The 14,745-nt window shown below is 46.3% G+C and overlaps 1 pseudogene; it reads left to right on the top strand.

Moving 5' to 3' along the window:
• The window catches only part of LOC121832940, a 142,042-nt pseudogene extending 130,592 nt beyond the window's left edge, over positions 1 to 11,450 (top strand).
• Positions 11,451 to 14,745: the final 3,295 nt, after the last annotated feature.

The raw sequence follows: 14,745 nt of genomic DNA, 5'->3' as shown, positions 1-14,745 counted from the left end.
GTACAACCGGTGGTGGTAGAAAGGGAGTCCGGGCGGGCTTCGTTGGCGACTGCGCCAGATGGGAGCTCTAAGGCCGGGCGTTGGCTTAGAGCGCTTCAGGGAAATGGGGCGAGGGCGAGGCGAAGAAATTGTAACTTAATGAACTTTTATTAACAAGTATATATATAAACATAGAAGGTACGCCCCAGCAGTAGCGGCTTGGTGAAGCGCGCCAAAAGAACAAAAGGCGGAATGGTGGCTTGTTGGCCAGGTTTGGCTTTTACAAAACAAGAACTGGGTGTGCCGGTAGGTGGTTCTAGTAAATGGTAGCTCAATGAACATGGTACCTCAGAGTGCTGGTAGGTGGCGCTAGTGGGTGGTACCTCAATGAACATGCATATTTTTAACTGGTAAGGGCTACAGAAATGAAGCTGTAACAAAAATAGAGCACTGTGGAACTATTAAGAGGCATGAGGTGGTGCGGGAGACCAGGAAAGGAGTTATTGTTCCCAACATGACTTTTGCAAATGCAGTTTTATGCATAAAACTGGACGTTCAAACAAGGCTGAGAAAAAGCAACGTGGAGTAGGTAGATTGGCTCTGGCAGCACATGGCAAAACGCTGAACCAAGGTGTGCAAGGCGATATGGGATGGTCCTCATTTGAAGGCAGAGATGCTAACAGTAAGATAGACTTTAAGGATAGGCTAAAAGAAATATATGCAGAACGATCGGCACGAAATTTTCTTAGCTATTTACACATGAGAAGCGTCGATTCAAAATAAAAAAAAAAAGCGGACTATAAAACTTAGATCTAAGATATGGACAATAGCGGGGATGCGGGTGAAAACATAAAGGTTAAGGAGAGAGTTAAGGAAACTGAAAGAGAAATATGGGAAGCAGGCATGCGGACTAAATCGGCCTTGGAAATTTACAGATCGTTTAAAGGACACATGCAAAGGAAAAAAACATTTTTTTTAGACAGCTTAGATGGAAAAAGGATGTCATAAAACGATTTTACAACGAAGAAACAAAATTTTTAGAGCTATATTTACGGCGCTATACGAACTTGTAGTTGGCGCTCGCGGGAGCCGCCACTGGTCACGTGGTAGGCCCGCGCGCCGCCGCGCTGCGTCGCCGCCGCACGCTGAGCGTTGTGCGAACGCCGCTTCAACGCGTTTCTCCACGCCGCCGTCGCCGCCGCCGCACAAGTTCGTCTGCTTCGGGGCGCCGCCGCCGTCGTCTGACCGGCGCACAGGTCTATCACGTCTGCTTGCGCTTTTTCAGGAGTTTCCTTTGGGCTCTAAAAGTTACTTATTTGTCTTGGTTTTTTTGTTATACTTCAAACAAAGATGAATAAGTTACTTTTAGAGGCCATAGGAAGCTTCCGAAAGAGCGCAAGCACCACGTGATAAATAAAGACCAGTCACGTGATAAATACAGACCACTTTTCCGCGGTGCCCGCGGGCGCCAACTACAAATTCGTTTTGCGCCGTAAATATAGCTCTAAAAAATTTTTTTCTTCGTTGTAAAATCGTTTTATGGCGTCCTTTTTCCATCTAAGCCGTTTAAAAAAAATGTTTTTTTCCTTTGCATGTGTCCTTTAAGAAACACATTACTAAGGAGTCCATTTTCGACAATTCTAGGGGGAGCTCCTTGTTGTTCGAGGCAAGGAGGGGAGTGTTGCGGACTAACACATACAGAACTAGATATTAGGAAGTATAAACGGTATCTGGAGCTTGTGGAGAGAAGGACGAGACGGCTGAGTACTTGATAATTTACTGTAAGGGGCTTTGCCCTGTAGTAGGTGAGGAGGCAATTAAATTAACAAACCGACTGGGATTTAGGTATAGTGAGGGAAAAACAGAAATTGGGAAGGTGGAGATAACCAAGAGAAGATTATCTGATCGGTGGCATAGGTCAAGGGAAGGATGACTGGTTGCTTATTCCCTCCCGGGCGACTCGTAGGGCGCAAGGTGTGGGCACCCGGTTACATAGAGGCGACTCTGTCGTGTGGATTGTATATATAGCTTTTAAAGATAAATCTCTCGATATATAATTTTATGGTAAATAAATGTTAAGAAAAAAAACAGAAAAAAAACACTGGCTAGGGGACGCATGCTGCCGCCCGATTCGAAAGGTTCAGCCTCATCCATCCATCCATCCCACTAGAAGATCCCTAGGTTTATCAGCCGGATGATCGGTATAGTATTACTGTGTAGTAGTATCACTTCATTCTAGGAACAGCTATCAAGTGAACACATGGTAAACGTTAAACTGTATGATAAAGAGAACCGTGAACGCAGCCGTCTGGCGTCTGGAAACTCAGACTATCGCTTAACGTTTGCGATTTATAAAACGTCTCAAGTATGCAACACAATGCGGTGTTCAAATTCGTCTGCTTCTTTTGCCGGGGGTTGTGGTAACCAGTGTTGCGGAGTTGCCACTCCGGAGTTGGGATGATTGCGGAATCATTCCGCATTTTCGCGACCCCGGAATGGGATGGGAATGGAATGGCGGAAACGGTGAGGGGAATGGAATGGGAATGGAATTAGATGCCTTTTGCACGGAATGGAATGGGAATGGAATGGGCCAGGTTCTTTATATTTTATTAATTTTTTTACGTTCAGCTATACCGAGCCAGTCAGGGAGTCGGTTGTTCAGAAATAAAATGAGCGGGAAACTGCGAACCCGCGTAAGGCCCTAACAGACTTATACGCAAAAGAAAAAAAAACGCAATACAAAAAACAAGCGTCAAAGCAAAGAACAGAAGGGGGAAGGGGGGGGGGGGGGGGCAGCGGTGGCGCCTTTCACCAGTGAAGTTCAACACAAATCCGAATGCGTCTGCGCCTGTTGCACTGCTCAAGGGTACGCCATCAGCCGACGTGAACGTGACCCGCTGCTCTGGTGATCCGATACCCAGGAAGGAGGCCAGACATGGCCTCGTTGTGCGTACCCATACTTCGTACACCTGCGACTCGTCTCGAGCGCGCTGTTTCTCGGAGAGCTCACACCTGTGCCGGCCATCTCAGGTCGCAATCCATAAGGTCTCTGTTTGAATGATGCTAGGCGAAACTTGAAGACTGCCATTCATGTGTTGGAGGCGGAGAGTCGGCAGGAAGGACCGTCACAACAGGGAGGCCATCGTATAGATTTTACAACCATAACAGAAGATAAGACATGTGCTTCAAGATGCCATAAGTGGTCCACTTTTCTCGAAAATTCCAAATGCAACTGCCTGCATGGTCTTCAACGAGGTCACCTACAACGAAAGTACGTATTCTCCTTTCATACAGTAGCGTGGGTAAAGTTTCATGTTCAACACCTACAGATTCAACAATACTAGTTCATCCCACCGTGACGTCATGGGATCAGTGCTGACAAGAGTGCCCTTATTGGACGGGGCAGTGTTGATGTTTTGATGGAATTTATTTAGAGGTCGAAGTCTTTTCGCATCACTGGTCAGTCAGACAGGATGCAAGGGAAGGGACCGCGGTCAATCCTTGATGGAACGTTTTTTAAACCCATTGACCTGAGGACTCTTCGTCCGGAACCACTACCTCCAAGGCGAAGTGCCAAGCCTGAGGGAAAGTAATTTCGGGACAAAAAAAACAACAACAACAACAAAAAAAACTCACTTTAAACCTAAAGCCTCATCTCAGTTGGCGTCTCAAAGAAATTTGAAATATGTATTGCATTATCAGTATTTATATTTCTGCCCTCCCTAAAATGTATTCTTGTATCTGTATTTCCAAAAACGTTTTGCCTCTTTTTAAATGCATTTCCGATACGTATCGCGATACATTTTTACAGATATATTTGAGACTTGAGTATCAGTATCTTAGCAACTATTTTCATCTATCCCAGTATTTGTATTTCCACATACATTTTTTAATATTTCTGCCCAACCCTGCAACGTAATGCAGCTGTCAAGTGCCAATTTTTACGTTTAAGAATTAGAGGAATGGAATGGAACGATTCAGCCATTCCAGGAGTGGGAATGGGCCCAGTGTCCCCATTCCTAGGAGTTGAAAGGAATGGAATTATCGAAAACTTTAATTTCCCGGAATGGAATGGTAATGGAATGGGGGTGCCCATTCCGCAACACTGGTGGTAACGTCATAACACCGAGCTCTGATTGGCTCTGATTGAAGGATGGTGAGTAGACCGCGAGGCAGCTTTCTTTGAGGTCTGCCCACTGTCCTTCAATCCGAGCTAATCGGAGCTCGGCGTTTTCACGTCGCCACAACCCGGCAAAAGAAGCAGACGAACATAGACCATTTACGAAATTGTCCGAATGTCTTCAACACCCTGTACGGTGCAACTTTTAGTGCGTCAAGATTCCTCTGCTGTTTGTGAATTTCCTAGCGTTGTCGGTAACTATCGAGGCCCACTGCTCACGTCATCAATCCTCACCCATAGCTGCGAGCTAAGGGTTAGTATTGTTTTACGCTCTTCTTGAGCACGTATAGTACGTGCTCGTAGCCCCAGCCGTCGTTGGTTTTTCGCCTCCATCAACGTGGCGGACTTACACTTCAGCTTGGAATTCGGCTTTGAGTGCCAGCAAAAACAGGGGCTCGGGCGCCTGTTTTTCTAAAGCGACCTCTCCGCGCGAGTGCTTGTGCGAGTGAAGGATTCTTCAGAACTATGCTTTTGCGCCCTGGCTTCTGCCAGCGCCGAAGGCAACTGGTGAGCCGAAGCATGTTCTTCGGTGCCCCACTAGATGGCGCTGTGCACTTCGCGTATCAGTGCTTCACGAAATGCCGAACACCTATTTAAATAACGTTTCGCGTTAATGCAGCTTAATAGGACGTTAGCTCTTGTGTTCTTTATACATAGCACTTCATGTCGGAAGCGGTCGTATTTATCACCATAAATAACTAATACGGCGAGCAAGTGTTCCAAAATGCGTCATTGATGCACCGCAACGCAGGGAAGATTAAGAGAGCGCGCAGATAATGCGCAATTACCAGGCAGCAATGTATCGGGCGTTAATATTGGTTGAGTTCGGCGGGAAACAAAAGTACGTGGACGTGTTTGGGGTGTGAACAAACACACGAGGCATTCAAGAAACAGACGAATTTGCAGTCCGTACAGTGTATGTTTAGACGGCCACAAGGTCGGCCTTAATGGGCAGCTTGTCTCTCAGCTGTAGATGAGAAATTTAGCCAGTGCAGTACCAACGCTATCCTGGGCACTTTAACGTGAAACCCGCAGGATTACACGACCGCACGCCTGTACGCATGATGCTCATCCAGATCGAAACGGGCAGGCGTGGGGATTTAACTATCACCATAAAATAAATCTGACATTCTGCGATGGCGCTGTGTGCCGCCGGTATTCTTCGTAATAAATGACGTGAGTAGTATAGATTTGCAACAAATTTTGGATTATCAGTTTTAGAGAGCAGGTCTTAGGCGCTCGTTTCCGGGTTGAGCACAGTCGCTGTCGCCGTCGCCGTAACCGCGCGCGCTGCATTATGGGACGTTTCCCCGCTAAAGTTAGCGAGGAAATTTTACCGCTAAATTTAGTGGAAAATTTTTCCTGCTACATTTAGCAGGGAAATTTTCCGCTAAATTTAGCGGGAAAATTTTTCCGCTTGACATCACGTAACCTCAGCACAAATTCAGTTTCCCCGCTAAATTTAGCGGAAAAAATTTTCCGGGGATTTAGCGGGAAAAATTTTCAGGGGAAATGTTTTCTCTAAATTTAGCGGGGAAATTTCCGCTGAATTTAGCGAGAAATTTTGCGAAAATTTTATGCTAAATGAGAGGGAAGCAGGAGAGGAGCAGGGGACGGTACAGAGGCGAAGGAAGGGCGTACCCTCTCCTCCTCCTCAAGAACTGCGCTCTCATTCGGATTTTCGAATTTTAACGAATTTTCAGCCTTATTATCTGCTGAGCTTCTTCCGTAGATTGCTACGACTGGCTTCTCCAAGTGGTAGGTTTTTTGGACTTTACAGGAAGGGATAGGATACCTCGAGCGGGGAGTAAACGAAGGAAGCAGAAAGTTTGGAGAGAAATTTTAAATAAGCAGGATGTAAAGAGGAAAAGAAATAGCATAATTTGGCGGGTATTGAGCAAGCGTAGGGCATTCCGCAAAAAAAAAAAAAAAAAAACACAAAATAATATGTTTTTTCTCGGGGTGGCAGATTTCCTTTGTAAGCCAAAGTAGTTTAGTTCGCATTGACGCGCCCAATCAACCTGAAATCGCGTCATTTTCCTCGTCAGCTAGATAGATGTACTCTAACGATTCTACCTATTGGGACAAACAGATCGTACTTTTAGCGTACTTTAAGATGGTTCATCGAGTTTATACGCCTGAAAAAGAGCTACTTTGACGTGAGTCGGAAATAAAGGGATGTGCCGCAGTCATTAACCTCAACTCTTCGTCTGTTTTTTCTCCCACGCAGGTATGTTTCAATGGATTCTGTGAAAGGTAAGCAGTCTGAAGTGTCACTGTCCGCGCGGCGTAGATGAGGTCGTTCCAATGAGGGTGTGTGGCAGTGAGCCCAGTGGCATTTCGCTGTAAGAAAACCTTGACTAGTTTCCAACGCAACAAAAACAATGCATGACACTATAGGCCCGTTCGCACGCTCGCGTTTTCTTAGGATCGAGCTCTTGTAGGAGAACACGCTGGAACGTTGGCGCCATCTATGAAGTGGTCCTGGAACTGCATTTCACTAGAGGGAAGAGGGCGTATCTCCGACAGGTGTGTTTACAGCGTCCTGAAATGTGGTCACTCGATTTCTGTATGGTGAAGTCATAAACGTGTCATGTTGCTGCATGCCGCAATCCTTGTGGTGGAAGAGCAGCAGAGGTGGATACGGCAGAAGCCTGTACTGCCGCAGGTTGCTTTGCGGCCAGGCAGTCGACGGAAACCAAAGTTGAGACGAGTTGGGACGCCGCGACGACATCGACTCTTACGTTCACTCGCTTTCTTCGCCAGCACATCACGACCAACAGAGTGGATAGCGAGTTCCAACGGCATGACACACCGAATCCTGTGGCGCAATTTGTTTCCACTTCGGGACCATTTTCTATGCATGGGCCACGCCAGTCGAAGACACGTTCCAGGCAGCGGAGTAGAATACGCACGCTTGGGTTATCGACACCATAGGCGTAGACTACGGGAGAGGGGGGGGGGGGGGGGGGGGCATCGGGGCTCGGGCCGCCCCCTCCCCGCCCTGGTAAGATTCGGGGGGGGGGGGGGGGAGGGGGGGGGGACAGAGCCGGCCAGGATCCTTACCGAGACGCTCCTTACGTGCCATGTAACGAGCTTCTAGTAGTCGAATGTACACAAAATAACGCACACAGCGGCAGACACATGGGGATATACATACCCTGTAAAAAGTATCCCCTAAAATAAACTGCTGATAATTGCCGGTGTAAACCCCCCCCCCCCCCCCCCCCCTTTTTGGAAAATAGAAAGTCTACGCCGGCTGATCGACACTGGTACTGGCGTAGCTCACTCGGTGCTTCAGCGCTATCGAAGCTACTTGCGTTAGCGCGTGTGATTAGAACGCATGATTAAGCTACTTTCTCTCGCAGCAATGTGGGGGTGCAGCATTGCGTTGACAACATAGTCGACGCCGAGGTTCTTTTTGCTTTTTTCTTAGGCATGTAACATTTGTGTTTTTGTTTATCTGTCCGTGCATTTCCCCGATAAATTGAGCGGGGAAATTTACGCAACCTGACCTGACTTCGCGTGATTTAAACGCCAACTTATTCCTCTCACTAAAGTTTGTGGGAAAATTAACAGTAACAAAAAACGATTATCTTTCATACTCCTAAACGACCGTTTAATGTCTTTAAAACAAATGGGAAACATTGCATCTTAGATACTGCATATCATGCATTACAAGACTTTAAAGATAAAGGTCGCTCCCGCTTTTTTTTTTTTTTAATCGGTTGAACGTTTTGCTTATTTCTTTGGTCTGTTGTTTGATCTCCGACAACTACTGTCTTCAGCGAAATTGGTGCAATCGCTCGTGCTTCGGATAGTCGCGTATGGATGATCGCAACTGACGCGACCGTGAAGCACCATCGAATGCTCGGGGTAAACCGGACAAATAACCGCCCACTATGGTTTCTAAGTAATGCCGGTTCATTCATTTATGTGTGTGCTCTTGTCGCATGACATTACATAACCCAATCGTAAGCAAACGCAAGTGCACTTGCGTTTTATCACGAGGTCGCAAAAACTTAGTCGTGAGTAAACGGAAGTGCAATTGCGTTTTGTCGACGACGTTAGCACTTGGTCGTTTTATCATACGACGAGAGCCATACGACTCTCGCTGTACGAAATCGCAAGCAGGTGCACGTGCTTGTGATCTCATATGACGAGAGGACATAAATAAAGCCCCTTAATAAAGACGCTTTTTACAAGTACCGCCCACCATTTTTGTGGAAACGCACAAGACACGTGCCACGAGCGGACCCTCCGCCGCCATTCGCTTCCAAGGGCAGCTCATTACAGTGCTGTGCCGCCATTTGCTTCCAAGGGTGGCTCAAGACACGGGCCTCGTGCACTGGCGACTTTTGTTTTTACTTGCAAAGCAAACACAAACACATCGAGGGGCTTTAGACCAGTGGCGTTCCAACTTCGTTTTGAGTGGGGGGGGGGGGGGGGGGGGGCGAACCAGACCCCAGATCCCCCCCACCCCCCTCTCCTCCCTCAGGGCCGGGGGGTAGTGCCCTTTGGTGTCCCTTGGGCGCCGCCGACCAGTGTTTGCCCTGCACAGTGGCGGCTGTTTCAAGGGGGGCAAACACATGCCTTGCCCCCCCCCCCCCCCCCTGGTTGGTACGTCCATGCTTTAGACACAGCGGCACCCTGGCGCCATCTATGAGGTAACCCTGAAACTGAATTTGACTAGAGCGAAGGTTTGTGGAATTTGCGAAATGAACTGTACGCACTGTTTTTGAGAACTGATCGTTTCAAAAATTGTCAAAAGTTCATCGAGCAACAATCAAAATAATGTTGCGAAAAAAAAAAAGATACACGAGAGCTGCCAAGTGTTCCACGGCTGCCAGATAGATGGTGCCAGTGCCTTGTTGTAACTCAAGCGACTCAAGACCTTCGATAAAAGCGTTTTTTACAACTACCGTCAACGATTCTTTTGGAAACGCAGAAAATACGCGCCACGATCAGGTGCTTCGCCGCCATTTGGTTCCAAGGGCCGCTCACTTCAATGCTGCGCCGCCATTTGCTTCCAGAAAGACTTGTACCTATCTCAAATGTTCTACCGAAGATACTGTATTTCAAATACTTTTTGAAGTTTCTTGGCATCTTGCAAATACTTTTGACCGAGAGTATTTGATACTGTATTTCAATTGCGTTTCTGAGTATCTTGTACTCATCATCTCAAATACATTTTTGAGGTTCCGCCATTTTCTGAGTTTTTCCGGTAAGTGGCGTGGGCATGGCACACGCAAACGTGAACATTCTTTCGAGCAACCAAATCCTGTTGCTACCTCCGATAAGCTAAGATGACTTTGATTGAGCTCGTGAAAAGATCGCTTTTGTGCCGATTGGGACTCAGATTTCAGCCCGAAGTTCGTACAATGAAGGTTCTTTCCTCGTCTTCCCGAAGGCGCCTTTTTTTTTTCAGAGTTTCCCCAAAAAGAATCCTCAAACAAAAGGGGTGGTTTTACGGAAGTAAAAATTGCCACACTGAGGCGCAACGCAGATCGAGAAACAACCTACGATAACAATGCAGACTTGAGTGTCAAGAAAATAACCAATAGAAGGAAATGACAAGTGAACACAAGAATTTTTTTTTAATTTTCTGTGTGTCGTCAATCCGACACTTATTGCTCTCGCGGACATTGATAAGCAGAGAACAGGACAAGAAACGATCTACGAGCAGGATGACCTCTCAAAATGCCAACATAGCGCCCCCGAACGTTGAGCGCCTTTGTGACTGCAACCTACTTGAAGAAGGTGCGACCGGTGTTGTGGCCACTATGTGAGCTCTCTTTGTTATCCATTCACTCATTTCCGTATCCCAAGTTCGTACACAGTGAACTCGCCATATAGGGATCATAGATTGTAAATTAACAATGCGACCTCTTTTATTTTTTCTTTTTGTCCCAGAAATATGTTGTAACTTGTATCAGTGATATCCTGCTCCTTATAGTTAGACAGCATAAAATAACCTTACGATGTTTTTTTCCCGCTCTGTGTTGTTGCGTGCTAATAAACCATTCTAATAAACCAGACTTGCGCAACTATATAATTGTGCTTGTCACTAACGTCGATACAAATTACGCAATGTCGAAGTGTCTCCCAAAGCAATTGATTTACATTTTTAAGTATTTGTACTCTACTCCCGGTACTGTACAGCGAAAGTGACTTGCGTAGTATTTTGAATACTTCATGAAGGGGGTATTTAGTAACTTAACTGAACTACTTAGTATCAAGTATTTTGTCCAACACCGCTTCCGAGGGTCGCTCGAAGCACGAACCTCGTGCACTGGTGCGTTTGACGCTACTTGAAATACAAACGCAAAGACATCAAGGGGTTTTTTAGTCGAAAGTAAAGCCTCTCGGTGTGCTTGCGTTTGTCTGGCAAGTAGCGTCAAAGGCGCCAGTGCACGAGGCCCTTGTCCCCTTTGTCACGAGTAGTGCCACTAAATAAGCTACGCTTCAGAGTAACGACACTTGGCCATATTGTGGCTTAAAATCATGGTTGCCAGTTATCTGAAGCTTTATCTGAAATCATAGGAAACGCTTTTCCGTCCTTCCAAAATGCTTAAACAATACGCAACTAAGCAAAGCAATATTACATGAGCTTCCTAACACCAAATCTAATGCTGAGGAAGTCGCACTTTTGAATCATGCCGATCGGCAGTTGCGTCTGCTCTGCACAAGCCCCAAAATGGCGGCGCCCACAACAATGTCGAGAAACGGAGTGCCGATACTCTAAGCGCAGCTCATTTAGTGGCTCTAGTCACGAGCGCTCCTTGGATTCGAATGGCGGAGGATCACCCGCTCGTGGCACGTGTCTTGCCCTGGTTTTCATAACAATGGTTGGCGGTACGTGTAAAAAACGCCTTTATTAAGGGGCTTAATACCCTATTCACACGACTGTAAAGGTACCTTTAGCTAAGTGGCCTTTATTCTCTGCGGCCAATCAATTAAAGATCTTCCGCGCGTGGCGTGTGCTCGCGACCCAAGAGCCCCGGCTGATTCGCCGATAGCAAAGGGACGTATCTTAAAGTTACCTTCATGTTGACCGCGTGAATGGGGTAAGAGATTTTAGGAAGTTTTAAGGCCTTCGGTCGCAAGCAGACTAAAGTGTGTGAACCTCCCTTAACACTGTCGTGATTGTTTCCTTCTTTGTTTTTGTGGGTGCGTAATGCAGGCAGGTATTGCGGACTGATGAGCCACCGCGAAAGGCACCATAGACAAGCCACAGAGGACAAGGCTAACAAGGCCCCCACTGAGTGCGCCTGGAAAAAGAAAAGCGTGAACTTAGGTTATTTGTCTTGGAATTACGAAAAGGAAGACGCTGCAGTCATCGTCGAACATGAGGCGACATTGCGTTTACTTTGACAGGAAAGAAACAGAAGTTATGATTCTACTGGTTTGGATAAAGAAAATAAAACCCGGCATTTTGGCCCGCATTAATAACTACGCATCGAAGAAAGCTGAAACTCCGCGAAAGTGGGACGCTAGGGGAAGCGATAAATTCAACGAGGATCGACAAGTGCTGGAACAGACATTAATGGCGTTGTTGCATTCGCGGCCTTTTTGCTCATCCAGTGTGCTTGGTGCCTGGGACACAACTGACCAATTCATGAAGGCCACGAAGGCCTTGGTTATGTTCCTCACGAGCACGGAATGTTCAGACACTTTGTAGGGTGCTTAAAAATGCCTGTGAGATTTTGAACATTTGTACCATTGCTCACCCTGATTGACAACTTCACCTCATCCTTCTTCCTCATCGTCATACCTTTTCTTCCCCCTTCCCCTTCTCTCCAGTACAGAGTAGCCAAGCAGAACCTACCTTCAGGTTAACCTCTCTGTACTTCCTTAATAAACCCTTCTCTCTTTGAGCCTGTGACGTTACCCAAAAAAAAGTGACTCAAAGGGAAAAACGATATTTCTCTCAGAGCCGACGTCCACCTAAGCCCAATATTCATCGCACCGGCATTTGAGATTGTGGGCGCCTGTAACACCTGTCAGCGTAATATAAAACAACGTCGTTTTTCTGAATAACAAGTTTGTTCTTTCCACTGAAATAAACACTACAGGAGCCCACAATCTAAGATTTTGGTTTGGTTAATATTTGAAAAGATTGAGGGGCGCAGGTGAGCTGGGGAATATTAGGCAACACCACAAAACCGAGGCTGGGTTATGTACGTCTTTTTAGTTTTAGTGTCTCCGGTCCATACTATGTTGCCTAACATTTAGCTTATGCTTTTCTGATGAATCTTTTGATACAGGCAACGTGACGTGCTCAAACTTCCCCGTTTTATCACCCCCGTTAGCGTCACATTCTCACAGATTTCCAGCTTTCTGCGATGCCTATACTTCGTTCCATACTTAGTATTCAACGCTGTCAAAGCTACTGGCGCGAGCGGGTGGCTTCATCTATGGTTTCGTTTGCGCGAGAACGCGCGCAAAATGATCTACAAGACCCCATGCTCGCGCCAGCAGCTTCACAGCGTCGTAAACTAAGTAAGAAAAATAGTATAGCTTACTTTGCGGTCCGAAAAGCCAGGTTTAATTTCCTCGATCCTACCATGTACGCTTGCTAATAATACACCCAATGTATATGGTGGCTTGCACTGGTGACATTAACGGAAAGTGAAAATATTTATGCAAATAAAATAGCTTTAAAAAATATCAATGGAGTGTGTTCGGTAGAATAAAAATTAAAGACGTTTCCAACATCCCGTAACGCCGAATTGGAGCGCAGCTCTTGAGGAGGAGGAGGCAAGGGTACTAAGAGGAGAGTATACCCCTCCTCCCTCCTCATCCTCCCTGATACCCCTTCTCCCCTCCTTCCTCCTCTTCTGCTCCTCGTCCTTTTCCTCCCTTCCTTCTCCTCCCCTTCTCCTTCACCCCTTCTCCCCTCATTCCTCAAGCTGCTCCCCTCTCCTCCCTTTCCCTCCCCTCCTCCTCCCACTTCTCTCCTCCTCCCGCCTATAGCCCCTCCCCTCCTCCCTCCTCCTCCTCCTCCTCCTCCTCCCCTAACCGTCCTCCCCCTCTCCTCTCCCTCGTCCTCCTCCCCCTCCTCCTCCCCGCGCGTTGGATCATGGGACATTTGCCATAATGCACCGCGCGGTCACACCAACGGCGACGCCGCTTAAGCCGGAAATGGGCGCCTAAGAGCTGCGCTTTAAAAAAAGGAGAGCACTGGAGAGGCCTGATTGTATCGAACCACTTCGAATATTCTTGTTTATGCAGCTTCGGTTGAGTACATCTTGAAGCCCAACCTACCAAAAGGGTATCGGCAAGGTAAGAATATCATCCTCGCCACCCCGCCGACTCTTCCACTCTTATCTTGAAGGTGGGGACTTTCCTTTTTTTTCTGCATTTTGGGACAGGATGAGCCGGGGTAAGCTCTTGGCTTATCCAGCTCCAAAATCAGATTTGTGCCTATCTCAAATACGCTAGTGAAGATACGGTGTTTCAATTACTTTTTGTATTAGTTTAGTATATTGCGAATACATTTGATCGGGCGTATTCGCCACTCTATCTTAATTACATTTCTCAGTATCTGGTACTCATTATCTCAAATACATTTTTCATTAGTACTTTGCTAACAAATTTGTCGCGGGCATATTTTATGGGAACACTCGCGCGCAGAGTCGAACCGCCTGCAAACGTGACGCAGAAACGACGGAACATTGAACAGGAAACAAACCAGGACACAAGAAGCACACTCTATATGTCAACAAAATAATATTAAGAAGGAAATGAGGAGAAGGCACCAAACAAAAACAACATTATTTTTTCTCTTTTTTTTATGTTTGACCCCGTGAAGGCAAGCATGTCGGTTTTTTCCCGTAACTGTCTGGGGGGAAACTTTCATAAGGAGAGAGATTATAACATCAAGGTACGAATCAAGCTACGAGCAGGATGAGCTCTCCAAATGCAAAGAGGCCTCTCAAAGTTATACGCCTTTTCCGAACGGGCTGCTCGGGCACAGTATGGTGAAAATAATGAAGAAGTCGACAACTGCGAGACAGACAGCAGTACTTCCCTGTGTCCCCTTCTGCCTTTATTTTTGGAGTTCAGTTATATTTGAAGGCAGTGTTTGGGGTACCCTACTTAAAGAACGCGCGCTAAGTGCCATACCTTCTATACCTGAGCCCTCTGTGCTATTTAATTTATTCTTTCGCGTATATAAAATCTGTTTACGTGAACTCTAGATATGGCGAATACGGTAACTAGTGAAACGGAACGTCCAATGTGTAAAACACACACAAACACACACACACGCACATCCACCAGAAGATGTGATTTTTGGTGTCGTGGTTAAGTAGAATAAGCTTTTTTGTGCATTTGTCTGAAAATGATTACCTTGAAACATGCACCAGCGATCACAATACTTGTCTACTGCGGCAGAAGTATCTTCGAATTATGCAATGTGAAGTATCTTCGAAAGTAATTTAATTACATTTCTATGAATTTTTACTCTACTCAATATATTTTGCAAGGAAAGTGGCTTGAGTAGCACTGCTCCAAATACTTTATGAAGCAGGTATTTACTAACTTATTTTAAGTACGTTCGCCGAGTATCTCGTCCAACACTG

This window comes from Ixodes scapularis, unplaced genomic scaffold (genome assembly GCF_016920785.2).
Source record: "Ixodes scapularis isolate PalLabHiFi unplaced genomic scaffold, ASM1692078v2 PGA_scaffold4__175_contigs__length_147842914, whole genome shotgun sequence".
NCBI classification, from domain to species: Eukaryota; Metazoa; Arthropoda; class Arachnida; order Ixodida; family Ixodidae; genus Ixodes; species Ixodes scapularis.
Note: the sequence above shows the minus strand (reverse complement) of the source record. Positions and strands in the feature narration are given on the sequence as shown.